This window comes from Podarcis bocagei (assembly GCF_964188305.1).
Source record: "Podarcis bocagei genome assembly, chromosome: 8".
Classification (NCBI taxonomy): domain Eukaryota; kingdom Metazoa; phylum Chordata; class Lepidosauria; order Squamata; family Lacertidae; genus Podarcis; species Podarcis bocagei.
The window spans coordinates 8,589,798-8,607,598 of NC_138133.1; positions in this window are offsets into that span (position 1 = coordinate 8,589,798).

Below are 17,801 nucleotides of genomic sequence, written 5' to 3' on the forward strand. Positions count from 1 at the left end.
CGGCGATCAGCCTTCTTTATGGTCCAGCTCTCACTTCCATACATCACTACTGGGAAAACCATAGCTTTAACTATGCAGACCTTTGTTGACAAGGTGATGTCTCAGCTTTACTTTATGATAAAGACGTAAGGACAGAGCCAGACTTTTCCCACTGTGTGTGAGCATCCCACGAGTGGAACACACCTGTTGGCAGAAGAAACAGTCTGGATCTAAGCCGTAGAGTTTTATTATGACACGAACGTCATGTCATTCCAATTTGCCTGCCCTCAGACCTTCACTCCCCACCCCGAAATAGAATCCTTATGAATTGTGAACTTATCTGATCTTTTCTTTCACAGATGTAAACATGCATTTCTATGCAGCACTTCTCATAGGGACTGTGTACAAGAACACAATATGTTTAGCGTATTTTATCATTCATTTTTAAAAAACCGCTTACTAAACGTATGTCACAATCTTGACAACATCCCCAAATTAGCCTTATTTATTTTTAAACGCTTGTCTGAGTGAATAAATTGGCACATTTGATTCCCTCGTTTATTAAAAGAATAAACAATCTTGCCACTCTTCACCTTTCCCAGTATTTGAAGATGGTCAGTATAGATTCAATTAACATGTTGTCAAAGGCAACATTGAGTTCAGACTGCTGTTCACATTACTATTTGAGAAAAAAAAACCCCACTCCAGTGCAGTGTAACTTTCATATCATCTTTTTTCTTCAAATTCTGTGAAGAATTTTTTGGATCCATGGCCCGGTCTCCGTTTCAAATAATACAAAATGTACCAGCCTGAATCTTATAGGTTCCTTCAAAATGGTGTGTGTGTGTGTGTGTGTGTGTGTGTGTGTGTGTGTGTGTGGAATAGTGTTAAACGATAACGGGAGAACTGGTTTCAACTTCTCATGTTCTGAAAGAGAGAGTGTGTCAGGGACCGGGCAGAGGAGGAGTGGTGGAGACCGCCTCCCCTTCCAGGGAGGAGGAAGAGGAAGACAGTATAGATTTACAACAGGGGTTTGCAGGAGGTCACAGCTCAGAGGCAGATGAGGGGGAAAGCTGGGAAATCATGGGAGAGCCAGAGCAACACTCAGCTGACGCATTGTCATTAGAAAGCATTCCAGACCCACCATCTCCCAGAACCCGGCGAGCCTTAAAAGTAGGAGAGCAAAAAGCTCAAAGACAGAGGGCACGTAGCAGCACCCGTAGAAGAGACGACGAGAATGATGAATGAGGAAGTGGGAGAGATGTGTGGGTGGTGATTCACTCGGGACAATGCTGTTATCCAAGAGGCTGGGTTCTATAGCCTCTCTCTGTAAAAACTGAAATAAAAAAGAAGTGTAAGAAACCTTTTCTTGTCTTATACTTTTTTGGGCAACCAGCCAGGAGCATCCTGACACAAGCAGGCCTTTGGCTAATTAAACAATCTATGGCTTTTGAAACTGTAGGGAGTGGGTTATTGTTTTCATTCATTACTATGTTATGTATTTTTGTGTTCTTATATTGTAACCACCCTGTGATCCTCAGATGATGGCGGTATAGACATTTAATAAATAAAATAAATGAAAGTGAGGTGGCCACCTCAGGTATCAGGATCCACAGGGGCAGTGGATTTGGGGTCCATAGTCTCTCTCTGTAAAGATTGAAATAAAAAAGAACTGTAAGAAACGTTTTCTTGCCTTTATACTTTTCTGGACAACCACCTGGGAGCCGCTGACAGCATACTGACAGAGAGAGAGGGAGAGAGAGAGGGAAAGAAAGAAAGGAAGGAAGGAAGGAAGGAAGGAAGGAAGGAAGGAAGGGAGGGAGGGAGGGAGGGAGGGAGGGAGGGAGGGAGGAAGGAAGGAAGGAAGGAAGGAAGGAAGGAAGGAAGGAAGGAAGGTGGTTACCTTCATTCCATCATAAAGGTAAAAGTAAAGGGACCTCTGACCAATAGGTCCAGTCGTGGCCGACTCTGGGGTTGCGCCTCTCATCTCACTTTACTGGCTGAAGGAGCCGGCGTACAGCTTCCGGGTCATGTGGCCAGCATGACTAAGCCACTTCTGGCGAACCAGAGCAGCGCACGGAAACACCGTTTACCTTCCCGCTGGAGTGGTACCTATTTATCTACTTGCACTTTGACGTGCTTTCGAACTGCTAGGTTGGCAGGAGCAGGGACCGAACAACGGGAGCTCACCCCGTTGCGGGGATTCAAACCGCCGACCTTCTGATTGGCAAGCCCAAGGCTCAGTGGTTTAACCCACAGCGCCATCCCATTCATTCCATCATAGTCCAATACAAAATGGGCCTTTGTGGTAAGGACAAGCATTGGTTCCTAGTGGCTGGGGTACAATGGGCAGGGAAAAGATTTAGCTCCTAGTCACAGATACTCCTCATGCATTAATGGAAGTGAAATGGCCTTGTGCTCACCCTACACCGATGCAGAGACTGGCCATGTGCCTGTCAACTGTGTGCTCGGCCTCAGTGAGAAAGAGACACAGGAGACTACAGTTGTTGTTGTTTAGTCGTTTAGTCGTGTCCAAATCTTCGTGACCCCATGGACCAGAGCACGCCAGGCACTCCTGTCTTCCACTGCCTCCCGCAGCTTGGTCAGACTCACGTTGGTAGCTTCGAGAACACTGTCCAACCATCTCGTCCTCTGTCGTCCCCTTCTCCTTGTGCCCTCCATCTTTCCCAGCATCAGGGTCTTTTCCAGGAGACTACAGATGTGTGCCCTAAGGCTACTTCCTGTACCCATGCATAGCCTTTCGCACTTGTGCTGAATGTGAGGACCTGGGTGTTCAGCACCTACATTTTAAAGGGGGGGGGAAGATGGTAGACATGACCCTGTTGCCCCCCTCATGAATTGGTTGGTGGTTCTGTGTACCCCCTAATGAGATTATCCTTTAGATGGCAGCATCTGGCGATCTCCCCCAGCTATGAAGCACACAGGGTGCCTTTGTGCAAGTCAATACCCTCAGTGTTGATGCGAGGATGGGGGCCAGCATGCCACATATGAATGAGCACATTAAAAAAAAAACCCAGAGCTCTGCAACACAGGAGTCAATCAACGGAAGGAAGGAATGGGACTTATTCACATGGGTTCAATAAGCCAACAGATGGGTCTGGGCACACCCCCTAGTTTACCAGCTGGGACCCAATTAGCATGACACCACATCTCAGATCATTGCCATTGCATAGACTTAGCCAACCCGGCCATGGCAGAGGCCTGATGAAATTTATCACCTCTGTTTCAGCAGCCTCGTATTCCACCCATCCCTTAAACATTATTTGCTCGCATAGAGTGACCATGAAGTCGGAAACTAAACTCTTAGGAAGCCTTAAATGTTCAGTCACTGGTTTCTCTGCATTGTTGTCTGCAATGTCCAATGTGCATCTCTTAACTCTCACGGCCAGAGAATGTTTGGTTTGCCCCAGGTAAGGGCCTATCCACACTTCTGCTTGTTCCAAAGAATCATAGAATTGTAGAGATGTGTCAGGGAACTGACATCGGAGCGAGAGGCGAAGGGGAGGCTCCCAGATGATGCTGGCGAAGGACCCAGCAGCAGGGGGAGAAACAGCTCAGTAGAAGGGGAAGCCAATCAGCGCAACACCAGGGATAAAGGGGGGCAGACGGGGGAATCGGAGGGAGGGCTCCAGGACTCTTCACTGGACATCAGTGAGGAGAGCCCAGGACCTCCGCTACCCGCGCCTTCCCTGCGCAGAAGACTCCCGCGCAGTGAGAGGAGGAAGAGACTGGGTGTCAAACAACTTTTATGTTGGAAGAGGTTCAAGAAACGCCCACTGATGGATTCTGCCAGTGACTGAGGCAGCCACCATGAGAAGGGGCTGTGCAGTCAGAAAGGTTTAACAAGGCATATTAACCGAGAAAGGCACCAGTTTACGCACGAGTAACTCATACCTATTACAAGATGGAAGGGACCACGAGGGTCATCTAGTCCAACCCCCTGAAATTCAGGAAGCTTTTACTCAACATGGGGCTCAAACCCACAACCCTGAGATTAAGTCCCATCTTCTACCAACTGAGCTATCCCAATGGCCCAAGTGATTTAAAGTTGTAGGTCTGAGAGCCTTTGCTTTTGTCCTCCCTAAAATGAGAGCACGGGTTGCGGTGGGGGCTACTTCCTGTTGCCAGGCAGGTTAATGGGTATTGCCTGGCGCAACGATTGGCTGACCGGGTTGCTGGGGCAAATTGCATGTAGCAAATTGGGTGGGAGGGACCATAGGTATTAAATATTGGGTCACACTGCTTTTGCTTTCTCTTTCGCAGAGTGCATCGGATCACCCGCCCGCCTGCCCTGTGTTCCAGTTGACCTTGCTTTGCCTGTCATGGGGTCGTCTGCCTTGGTGCAGGGGCCTAGTAGGAATTTTGCCATTTGGCTGATTGGCTGGTGCCATCTGGTTTTTTCCTACTACTTAGCAATTCATCACAACTTGTAAGGTTGCGGTTAGGCATTGGTTATAAAAAGCTGGTGGTGGAGGGGTCAGGATAGGCTGTGCCTGCCCCTCCAAAGGTGCTGGAAGGGAATTCCGTTAAAGGAATCCTGGGGCTTGCCACGATTTCGTCCAATCCCTGAATTGGGACCAGGGCCGGCAAGCCTTGGGGAGCTGGTTGGGTGAGCGGTGAGGGACTGTCACTCAGCTCAACTGATCCCCAACATTGTTTTCCCTTCACTGCCTTCCCATGGAGTTTGGATAGTCAGTTCTGTCCCAGGCGGGGGGACAGATAGTCATAACCAATGTCTAAGCAACCACTTACAGATTTTGTATTTTAATAAAGTTGTGGCCAAAATAGTGTCAAAAACCTTAAACTAAAATTATGTGTGATTTGTGAATTATTTTGAGGGGTGACTTGGGGACCTCCACACGCAAAACCTGTGGTTTACTGCTGAATCCAAACAAACGTCAATCTGCAGAAAACCTGATTTACATTTGTTCAGATTCAGCAGTAAAGAGCGAGGTTTCTCAGGGAAAATGGGGGGCGGGGAGGGCAGGAAACTCTCGGACCTGTGACTTAAAATCACTTGAAATCACAGGACAAACAGAAGTGTTGCTGGGCCCTAAATCAAAGAAAGACTTGGTTGGCAGGTGATGGCATAAGCAATATTGGAGGATGTGCTGGTGTATGATCTCTGGATAGTATACTGTAGCTGGCATTTGCGTGGACAGGCGGAGTCCCCAGATCCCGAGCGGTCCCCCCCGTCATGTGAAATAATGACTCATGACAACGTGCTATGGGATTAAATTGGCCACAACTTTATTAACTTTCAAATGTGGGTAGACCTTGGCTCAGGCATTGGGCGTTCTCCCTCCCCAGTCCCCAGCCGGGGACCTAGGGAGCATCAGGGTTATCCAGTGTGTGTGTGGGGGATGGGCCGGCTCTGGAGAACATATGTTCAAGCAGAGATAGCCGCCCCCGTTACGCCGCCGCCGCCGCAGGGGAGAGCAATGACGACCTTTCGGTGTACGGCCAAAGCCTCCCTTCAGAAAACCCCTTTAACGGGGAACCCTGGTATCGCCGCCGCAAAGAGGAAGATGGACTAAAGGATTCTGCCCAAGGCCTGAGACCGCCAAAGTTGTGGCGTTTTGCTACGGGAAAGGCGAAACCTGCCAATGCAGGGAAATTCCTTTCCGGCCCTTAACAGCGACCTTAACGTAGCAGCGCCCGCATACCTGTGAAGAAAAGTTAACCTGCAAAACCTGTGAAGAAAAGTTAACCTGCAAATAAGACATTAACTGAGGGTGGGTAGGGTGGGAGAAGCTCTGGAGCCAAGTGAGGATTCCCAGATAAGATCCTCCCTCTATTGTGTGGGCAGGTAATCCCTCCCCTACCTGGCCTGGTCTCCTTGGCAACGCTTCCCCCAGGTGGGATTGGACAACTGACTGAGGTAGGCGGAGACCTCCAGGTATCCCACCTGAGGGAAGGCAAACCAAGCCTATGCTGTTGGAGCCGCTCCAGATCTAGGGGCTGCGCGCGTCCACGCAAAGGGTGCCCCCCCCCGTTTTAAGCGTGGAGCGGTCATTTCAGACCTGTAATTACAGTGAAATTGGAGGTGTGTGTTTTTAAATGCACACTTGAACTTTCTCTGAACACACCCCTATATACTGCATTAATAGACCACAGCTCTGTGTTTTGCATATTTGTTGCTTCCACGGGCTAAAGGATTCCCACAGTTTTGTGTCAGATTATTAGTAATCAAATCCTCAGCTAATTGCTACTCTTCCGGTTTGCATGTCGTATCTAAGGCTGACGGCCATCTGCTCCTGGTGGTTTATCCCCTCTGAGGTTTACTACCTTTCTCACATAATTCTTACTATCTTTTGTTTTTCATCCTGCACTGCAGGCATACAGACAGCTTGATGTGTTTGACAGAGAGAGTCCTATTTAGTATCCCCCCCCCCATTGAATTTTATCACTTTGAAGCCACAGATGTGTTAAAACATTTTTCATAAATGCATACTTCACAACGTTCTACTTGGGGGACGTTTAATAAAATAAAAGCTTTTAGACCCAACAGCCTGCACATAAAAGTGTTTTAGGCAGCCCGTGGCCCTGATAAAAAGCATTTGTTTCCTCTTTCAGTCTCTGATCCGTTTATACTATCAGTGGGCTTAAATCACCCGCTGAAGCAAATTCAAAAAGAGGTTAAAATGCCCCTGAATGCATACAGGCTGAAAAATCTGCCTCTTTTCATCTTTCCCAAAGTAGCTGGGCAAACAACATCATGGTCTTTATTTCAGTTAGACCGAATGGTGGCGAGCAAAATCAAACATGGGCACAGCGCTTCTTGATAATGAGCAAAGATGCAGAAGTAAACTCCCTTGGCTTTCCCCACTGTGTGTAAAGAAGGGATTCGAATCATGTTAGAAATCCTGAATCAACAAATCCTGAAAAGATAGCAAGCGGCTCTGTTTATAAAAGCAAACTCTTACATGGATCCTAAATGGTGAGCTTATTTCCTCCAACTCCTCCTCTCTGAATTTGCTTAAAATTAGAGTTCTGTCAAGATTCGTGTCCAGGTATGCAATATTTAGGTTTGCTTGAATTTGGATTTTCTAAAAAAATAAAAATTAGAAGTTAAATGGAAGTGTGCTTTGGTTTTGCCGGTTTCGCAGGAGCAGTGAAGGCTGGGCAAATGGCAAAGCAAATTGATAGCTTTAAAAGCCCACCTGGGAGGGATGCTTATTCCTCAGCTGATGACTGCAGAATCCAGTGGTGACATGTACCGTATTTTCCCGTGTATAAGATGCCCCCATGTATAAGCCGACCCCTATTTTTTTAAACCCCAAATTTAGAAATTAATTAGCTTTTGGGGGGTGGGGGAGGTCACTTCCGCCAATTGCTCACCCACCTGCCCGCCACTGCCGATCGCTTGCCACAGCCACTGCTGATTGCACACCTTGCCGCAGCCACCATTTGTCTGCCCATTCGCCTCCACCAACAACCCAACCGCCCACTTGCCGCAGCCGCCAATCACCTGCCCACCTTGCCACAGCCACCAATCACCCACCCAATCACCGCTGCCAATCTCCTGCTTGCTGCTACCATTAATCACACGTCCCCCCCTTAATCACATGTTTATTATTCTTGGTGAATAGGCGTGCTGCTCTCTCATACATAGGCTTGGACAGCAGCAAGCCTATTTGCTGCAGGCACCTGGAGATGGGCGGCACGTAGACAAGGAGGAAGAGGAAGAGAAGCTGCTGCCACTTTGCACAGCTGCTATGGTGACCCCACTGCAAAGCAACATCAGGGCAGCGGCTTCCTCTTCCTCCTTGGTGCTGTTGCTCTTGGGTGCCGCCTGAGGCAAGTGCCTCAGCTCGCCTCATTGGTGGGCCGGCTCTGTTCTTCACCCGGCTGTTTTTATATTCTTTAGCGTCTATTATGAGAAAAATCATAACTGTCGCCCTCCCCCTCGCACATCCCTGCACATTACCAATATTTCCACTGAGATAATTGGTTTCTTCTGCATTGCAGCCTAAAGGGTAAACAGGGTATTAAAGCCCTGACAGCTATTTAGAATGAAAAGCAGCCTCAGGAGGCTGCAATTTGGGAAAGAGGGGTGAGAGAGGGAACGCTTAGTTTTTAAAACATGCATCTGGAACGGGGGCGGATGGGTGGGAGGGAGAGAAAGCTACTATGAGGGGGTTTTAAGTGCGAAACCAGCCATCAGAAAGAATTAACCTACACACACTCCTCTGCTCCAAATTGAAGCCTGTGAGTGCTTATTTCCATTATTTTAAAAATTAGTCAGCTCTCAAGCTCTCATTTATATAAAAATAAATAAACCTCTCCTCCCAATCTTCTAGGAATATTGAGACAACCTTGAAACCACAAGTCAAATGTTGTATTTTTATTTTTTAAATCGGAAACTGGCTTGAAGCAAAAAGCAAAGTGATCTGTGAAAGATTTGATTCATCTTAAAATTCCCACCCTCTCCTGAAAAGGCAGCCTGCCAACTGCTCTGTTTTTCTTTTAGCTGGCTTATCCAGCAAACATGCCTATTCCCATGTCCAAAGCTGCCTGGAAGCCTTTGTGAGTGCCAAAGCCACCTGCTATCGTTTTGACAGCATCCACCAGGAATTTATGGGGCATCAACTCCAACATCTGTTGCATGCTGAGAACAAGGAGGAGAGTGTAAAAATCAGACTGTTGTGCTCATTGGCTTGCAGTCTGAATTGTAAACAAGCCCCACACAGATGAATATTGGTGTGCTTCAGAAATTGGGCATCTATTTTACCATAAACTGTCATGGGGGAGATGTGGTCATGGACTGGAGGCAGATAGTTTCAGGTATTGATCCCTGGGATCTCCAGTTAGAGATTTCTTGTAGCAGGATCTCCATTTGAGACCCTGGAGAGCTACTGCCACTTGGGGTAGACCTTATAAGGCTATGTCAGGGGTGAACAAACTAACGCCCGCAGACCAGATCAGGCCCAATGGCCTTCAGGATCCGGCTCGTGGACTGTCTGTGGGGAGAGGGGGCATGGCCTAGCTAGGTCTATCTAGTAATACAACTCTATGGTCCTTTACCCCTTCATGCACTAACTAGAAGTCAGGCATAGTTATGTTTGACTACCATTTCCTTCAAAGATCTAGCATGGAAAAAGAAGGGAAAGGGGCTATCAGAGCAGGATAATGAGAAATTCAAGGATTCCTCTTCCCAAATATGGGATAATTGACTCTCAGCCTTTTGATTTATAGCTTGTATAGCTGGGGATGTAGCACCCCCCCCCCAAGGAAGGTCTGGAATAGACTATGGGCTATTTTTCAGCCCGGGATGACTAGCAACTGAATGTGCCGCTCTGTTAAAAAGCAACACCCTTGGTGTTAAGATCTGCAGTGCTTTATATTCATATGCAGTCTTCAAGTAATGAAAATACTTATGTGAACTAGCCTTGAGTCACTGAGATAAGTAGAGATTTGTGGAACACACATTAGGCATGGTTATTACCGTGCGCCGGTATAGACTGAAGAATGCTAATCACACAGTTTGCCACATGTTGTATTGTGGAATCCTTACGTTATGAAGTATAGTCCATTTTTAATTTGTGGGTTTTCCCATAGAACACACATTTCCCATTCAGGGCAAACAAAAGTGAGCACAGGTTTCTGTCACATAGTAAGTAACTTGAGTTTCAAAGCTCCCCCAAGACTCCTGCTCAGAGGCCATATAATAAAAACCGCAATTTTTGTAGTTATGTGGAAGGAAGCAGAAAGAGTTACAGTCATGATACGAACTTTTATTCTGACATGTGCATGATTAAAAGCTCAATTATTGTAGCATGACCTTCTTATGCATGAGGATATGTCATAATAGGAGTCTAGAGACTCTCATATAATATTGGAAATGAAGGTGGAGAAAGGCTTGTTACACAACGATCAATGTGAATGGCACACTGGGGAAGGGAAACTGGGATGCAGAGATACCTTTAGCCATCAATTGTGTTAATGTAGTGGTTAGGAAGGCTAATGGCAAAGTTACCATTCTTGGCCAGCTGTGGGGCGAGTGCAGGTGGAACATGACATTTCTTGACTTTCAGTACCAGGGGGAAATATGAACCTGTTTTTATCAACCTCCAAGCAGCAGAAAAGAACTAAAGATGCAGAAGTTATGTTGTAGAACCCATTCACTAGAAAATTCCCACCCCCCTCCCTTACATTTTTCTAAAAAAAAAATTTATACTTTTCAGATATATACATTTCACTGATTTTACAATCATTTTGACATTTAAAAACTTGACTTCCTTCCCCCTCTTTCTATGATTCCTTAAATTTATTTTTAGTATCTTCTGCATATCCAAATTAACTTAACTTACTCATTTATTTATCTTCTTTAAACATATACTCATATGTAGCTGCAGGTTATTACAGCAATCCTGCCAGTGTTGTTATCTGTTTACAATTTATCTGCAATTATTCAATAAACCATTTCCATTCTTTTATATAAAAAAGTTTGTTATCTTGATTTCTTATTCTTCCAGTAAGTTCTGCCATTTCTGCATATTCACAAGTTTTTGTATCCATTCTTCCTTTGCTGGGACTTCTTCTTTCCATTTTTGGGCAAGTAACATTCTCATGCGGTTCGAATCCCCGTGAGCTCCCGTCGTTCGGTCCCAGCTCCTGCCCACCTAGCAATTCGAAAGCACCCTTAAGTGCAAGTAGATAAATAGGTACCGCTTTATAGCAGGAAGGTAAACGGCGTTTCCGTGTGCTGCGCTGGTGCCGGTTTGCCGGAGCAGCGTCGTCACGCTGGCCACGTGACCCGGAAGTGTCTTCGGAGAGCGCTGGCCCCCGGCCTCTTAAGTGAGATGGGCGCACAACCCTAGAGTCAGACACGACTGGCCCGTATGGGCAGGGGTACCTTTACCTTTAACATTCTCATGCACTCAGTGCCGGATTTACGTATAAGCTAAACAAGCTATAGCTTAGGGCCCCACTCTCTTTGGGCCCCCAAAAAAATTAAAAGAAAAAAACTCTGGATACTTCTTAATTGTATTTCAGTTCAACAATTACTTTGATAAAATACATATTTTGTTACATGCAAATGGATTTAGATACCTATTAGTCCATATATTACCATATAGCATATAAGGTAAAGGTAAAGGGATCCCTGACCGTTAGGTCCTGTCACGGACGACTCTGGGGTTGCGGCGCTCATCTCGCTTTATTGGCCAAGGGAGCTGGCGTACAGCTTCCGGGTCATGTGGCCAACATGACTAAGCCACTTCTGGCAAACCAGAGCAGCGCACGGAAACGTCGTTTACCTTCCCGCCGGAGTGGTACCTATTGATCTACATGCACTTGGATGTGCTTTCGAACTGCTAGGTTGGCAGGAGCAGGGACCGAGCAATGGGAGCTCACCCCGTCACGAGGATTCGAACTGCCGACCTTCTGATTGGCAAGCCCTAGGCTCTGTGGTTTAACCCACAGTGCTATCCGCGTCCCATATAGCATATATTCAACACAAAAAACAGCGACAATTTGTTGTTGACAAAGGACAGCTGGACATATAAAGGGCCCCATTACCTTCAGTAGCTTAGGGCCTCGTCAAGCCTAATTCCGGCCCTGCATGCACTAGAGAAAATTGTGATAAGTAAAAATAACCCAATATACACCTGTAGTTGCTGCTGGCGTAGAAGTGCATTAGCACATTCTTTTGTGGGTCAGAGTAAATTGTCATATTATCATTATTATTTTTGGTGGTCTCTATTGCCACAACCCTATTTCCATTTGCTGATGTCACCTGAGTACAGTGTTGCCTCGCAAGACGAAAAGAATCCGATCTGTGATTCTCTTCGTCTAGCGGTTTTTTCGTCTTGCGAAGCAAGCCCATTAGCGCCTTAGCGGATTAGAGCTATTAGCGCTATTAGCGCTATTAGCGGCTTATCGGCTTATCGAATCAGCTGATAAGCGGCTTAGCAGCTTAGAAAAAGGGGGGGGGAGAGGAAAAAACCCCGCAGGAATTCGCAAGACATTTTCGTCTTGCCAAAACGGAAAACTCTTTCGTCTAGCGAGTTTCCCGTCTTGCGAGGCATTCGTCTTGCGGGGCACCACTGTATAGCATCACCATTTTTGTTCTGGTGACCCCACCCCACTCCCAGCCAACACCAAACAAATGACAGGCCTTTCTTCCGATTGCTGCATGCTGAGGTAATGCCTGGTTCAAGGACTGCCACACAAGTGAGTCCAGGGGTTGGGGGGTTTACCTCAGAGATGCCAAATTGCACCCACAGAAAAATCTTGCCTTTATTGCTCCACTGGCAATATGAGCTCCCTGCCTGGAAGCATTCTTCCGCGTAATCATAATATTTATATTATATCCGCTCACTTGTGTGTACGTGTCACCAAAATTAGAATATTGGCCAAGGAAACTTTACAAGAGCACATTATCTGATTGCCCTTCACTTAATACATGATATGAGGGGCAATCCTATGCATGCTCATTCAGAAGTAAGTTATGTTGTGTCTTACGCGGCTTGCACTCTAGTAAGCATGTTTAGGATTCCAGCCTTAGGGTACAATCCTATAACTACTTACCCAGGAATAAGCCCACTGAACTCAATGGATTGCACTTCTGAGTAGCTTTGTACAGGACTGTGCCGTGCATTTTCTTTCCAGAGTGTGCCCGTTGTGACATATGAGAATACTAAAACAATTGTAAGACTTGCTTTGATCCTGTTCCCAATAAAATACAGTGGTACCTCGGGTTAAGTACTTAATTCGTTCTGGAGGTCCGTTCTTAACCTGAAACTGTTCTTAACCTGAAGCATCACTTTAGCTAATGGGGCCTCCTGCTGCTGCTGTGCCGCCGGAGCACAATTTCTGTTCTCATGCTGAAGCAAAGTTCTTAACCCAAGGTACTATTTCTGGGTTAGTGGAGTCTGTAACCTGAAGCGTATGTAACCTGAAGCGTATGTAACACTGTATTAAAATCACAAAAGAATGGTTCTACCTTTTCCCCAGTACAGTGGTACCTTGGTTCTCAAACTTAAGCCGTTCCAGAAGTCCGTTCCAAAACCAAAGCGTTCCAAAACCAAGGTGCGCTTTCCCATAGAAAGCAATGCAAAATGGATTAATCCATTCTAGACTTTTAAAAACAACCCCCAAAACAGCAATTTAACATGAATTTTACTATCCAACGAGACCACTGATCTATAAAATGAAAGTAATAATGTACCGCAGTCACACAATCAACCATTCAGTAGATGAACAGGGTTCCACACAGTCACAAAAAAGAGCCACAGAAATGCAAAATAAATAGCAAAACCAGACAGACCTCAGATAACACTCAAAATGGAAGTGTAGCACTCAAATCGGAAGTGTAACACTCAAAATGGAGCATGTTCAGCTTCTGAAAAAAGTTCGCAAACCAGAACACTTACTTCTGGGTTTGCAGGGTTTGAGTTCCAAGTTGTTTGAGTACCAAGGCGTTTCAGAACCAAGGTACCACTGTACATACAGAAAATATTTTCCTCATCTATTTCACAAAAATGCACATCATTGTTCTGTCTCTATCCTACCATGAAATCTGTAGTTTTGGCTACTTGTGCAAGTGATATTTCTTCTTCTTCTGGGTTTTCGTCAACCTGTTTTGTCATTGATTGTCCTTTATAATTAAATCTCATTTCAGCACCATCTGGCATGTGTCTCTGCTCCATTTAAGGTGTTCCCCCTTTGGCCAGGAGCAGAACATTAGGGAATCTTCAATTACACTGGTTATTTTTTCCTTCTAGATATCACATTAACAGCTGCGATTACCACCTACTGCAGGTTCCCTGACCACCCGGGACATCACTGCCTTAGATTCTGAAACAATTCAAGAAAAGAGTGTGTGTGTGTGTGTGTGTGTGTGAGAGAGAGAGAGAGAGAGAGAGAGAGAGAGAGAGAGAGAGAGAGAGAGTTGATCAATTCAGATTGATTTGGATGTGGTGATCTTGCTCGATTCCACGCTGAGATCTCCCCTCAGGAAAACATTTGTTTGGGGCTGTGATCTTGCATTGTGCCTTTTGGGGTGCCGTGAGAGCACAGCCCTGGAAAAGCCACATCTTTTGGGCTCCATGATCTCACATGGGAAAATGCGCATCCTGGTTTTGGGACTCAGCATGTAAGTCCTGTGCTAGACTTTTCCACATACAGTAAACCTGCAACTTATTGCACATTCAGCTTGATGCGCTTGGCAATTTAAAAATAAAAATAAAAGAGGGTGGGCATCTGGGGGGAAAGACTTTGGCAGTCCCACCTGCCATTGAACCCAATGCATTTTGACTATATGCAATTTTACCTTAGGCACTGTTAAGTTGTGGGTGAACATATCAGATGGCACAGCGATTCTTCAAACAGCTCTTGTTTATTCACAGGCCAGAAGAGAACTGAACTGAAGGGTTCAGCCAGCCTGCTTATATAGAGCTCCACTACAACGCAACAGTAACCATTTTCTGTAACTATCCAATCACTGAACATCACTTTCAATCCCTTATTTGCATATGTGGACCTGAGTGAAAACTATCTACAGTATCCCCCTGCTGGCCCACGGTGAGAACTTCATAACAGGCACGATCCTCAGAATGTAACCCCCTCATAAGTTGTGGCCTAGCTGTATTAGACAGTGCCACTCATTCATTCATTCATACATACATACATACATACATACATACATATAGGAGGAAGTAAATGGGTGAATTCAGGGATATCCCTGATCTGGAGGCTAAATCTTTACCTTCACTCTGGTGACAGGTGGTTCCCCCGCACAGGAGGCTGAGGTGAGGGGGCGTAAAATTGAGAAGATCCATTTTGGGGTGCCAAATTTTGGGCTAGCTTAGGGCACCATATTACCAAAGATTACCAAAGTCCACTCCTGCTGGTAACTCCAGTTTCTGACTTAAGGGTAGGTTTATCTGTTTTTCTACTTTAGTCCAGGTTATTGAACCACCTAGTCTTGACTTCTCTGCCACCTCTATCTACAAGGTTATTTTCCAGAGTATAATGGCAGAGATACAAGGTTGGTTTCCTCCTATTCTAGAGAGATAAATAGATAAGTAGTAAGGTTGAAAATAAATATTCTCTTCAGAGATTTCCTTTGGAAGGTGTTTGACGGTGTTTCTGCCTGTTGTTTTGAAATGTTTTGCCCCCACCAAAGGTAGGTTTTGTTCAATTATTATCAAGAGAAGTCAACCTCCCAAAATATCTTCGTCATCACTCTTGACATCACCGAGGCGGCTGCCTCAGATATCATCCATTAGCTGACTCGCCTTACTAATGGCCTTGCAGCTTTTGACACTGCAAAAGCCATTTTGTTCTCAGCTGTTTTTGCCTGATTCTAGGAAAACATTTTGCCATCTAATGGGTAGAGTGCAGTATTCTTAAAGCCAATGGCTCTCTGTGCAAACAGTTGTTACGTAAGCAGAGCCAGATAATGTAGTGGAAAAATTGCTCCCGGACAAATCTTTCAAAGCATTAAAGGGGGGGGGGTGAGTATTCTGTTTTGTATGTGTATGTTTAATGTTTGAAGGGAAGAAAGCACTTATTTGAACAGTGTTTCACGCTCACTACTTCCTCAAGCACCAGAAAGTTTCCATGGCAGCCTTTTAAAGGTTTGGTTTTCTTGAATCTTTGTGTAATATCTGTTTATTTACAAATATACATGCTGAGCATGGGGAGGCAGACTGACAGCCAGCTAGACAGCAGAAAGCATCCTCTACTCAGAAGTAAACAGCATGCCCATGGCTCCTTCTTATCAGGCTACATAATTCTTTCTCATGCCTATACACAGGACCGTCCCACCCATGGGGCAAGGTGAGGCAACTGCCTCAGGCAGCCAGATAGTTGATCAGCTTGCTACGCTTGATTACATTTATCTGTATAATTAAACAAGACCATTTGACTGTTTCTGTAGGTGTAGAACTTTATGAACTTCCCGAAAGAAGCTACATAAGCCCCCCTCCCGCCCCACTGCCATGACTTCAAACTTTTACATTCAATATGCTAGATGGGAATTGAAGTGCTGGTAGTAAACTGGAGAGGTATCTTCCTTGTCACATAAGATGAACACACACAATTATAAACTCATTCTAAGGTAAATAAGAGGGAAAGATTAATCAGCTTCTTATTATCTTGTCAGGAAAATACTAGGAATGTCAATTATCCTGCTGTGAATTGCTTTCATTTGATGCAAAACAAAAAGTCCTCAACATGCCTTCAATCACATAACCATTAGATGACAAGAGGGAGTAGACATCAAAGAGGGAAAATAACTTCATAACCTTTTCTGTCTTTCTTGAGGCTAATTCAGGCATTTGAGAGCAGGAAAATGCTTACTTGGGTGCCACATGCTCTACAGTCATAGCGATACAGGGCAGATTAGCATGGCAAGAGCACATTTTCTCCCCGCTTTCATTCATTCATTTAAGAAGCACTTGTAAGATGCTTAATAATCTCTAAGCTGTGTACTGTCGAAAAAGCAAGTTGTCATTAAAACACAAAACAGCAGCAGCAACAACAAAAACACATGGGAGCAAATAAGAGCAAATAAAACAGATTTGGGAGAGTCAGACATGTAAAACGGGGTCCAGTCTTACTAGTGAAGTATTCCATATTTGGAGGCGGAGCTTGTTGAGTGCATGCGCTTCACACATAACAGGTACAAGCAGGCAGCCTGGCTGGGAAAAACCTCCCCATGAGATCATGGAGATAGCCAGCAAACCTATGCAGCTTACAATTCTACAAATTCTATACTCTTTAGCCTTAGCATAGCATACCCACTGCATTAGAGATGGATTGGGAATTGGCCCCACTGAATATGGAGGGCAAATGCTTGTAAATAATATAAAGTAAAATAGATGAAGCTAGGAACTCTCTCTTTCTTTCTCTCTCTCTCTATATATATGATGGTGAATTTATTCTGCCATCATTTCATATCCTGTTCAGTCCAGGAGTTGCACAATGATAGCTGCTTCACCGTAATAAACTGTTAAGCATGCCAGCCAGACAGGGAAGGATATTAAAGCAGATGAAATGAGATAGGTGGGAATTGTAACACGTATTCCTATAGCAAAACACCCAGTCTGCTCTTCCCCACTCAGATGGAACCCCTACGAGAGCATTATGAAACAGTTTCTGTTTCATAAGGCTGTTGATGGTATCAATATCAGACACATGGCAGAGGCAGAACCAAGTCACAAAACCACAGTAGACCTGGACTTAGAATCAGGTTCTGCATTACACAAAATATTCACGTCACGTTTTCTCCTTGGTGGTGACCCTGTGTTTAAGCTGCGCCTCTTCAAGCTGCAGATCGGGGTCTACATTATTGCATGCTCCTGTTAAAAAAAACACCCAAATAAATCCCTGCACATAGAAAATGACCATGTCAGGGAGAAGACCGGGTTTATCTAGTTTTCTGTATGGAAGTTTTCTTCTTTGCATATGGAGAGTTATTTCATCATACAAGTCCACATCTGCAGTCTGCTGCGGTACAGCTCAGACACAGGTTGGCTACCTTGGTGACATCTAGGCAAGTGACTTATGACAAAATAAACGAGAGCCCCTTCCTCTTGTTGAGGTCAGTGTTGCAAGCAGTACAGGCCAGAAAAGACATTGTGTTGTCTTTTGCTGTTTACACGGAAAGTCATCACAAGCTGAGATAATGGTAGAACAAAACTTTGTCCTTGATGAGGTCTTGAAGCCTGCAGAGAGTAGTGTCAGGGAACTGCCATCAGCCCAGAGGCGAGAGGTGGAAGGGCAGCTGGATTACAGAGAGCCTCCAAAGATCGTGGGAAGCAGCACTTCCTCAGTGGAGGAGGATATTT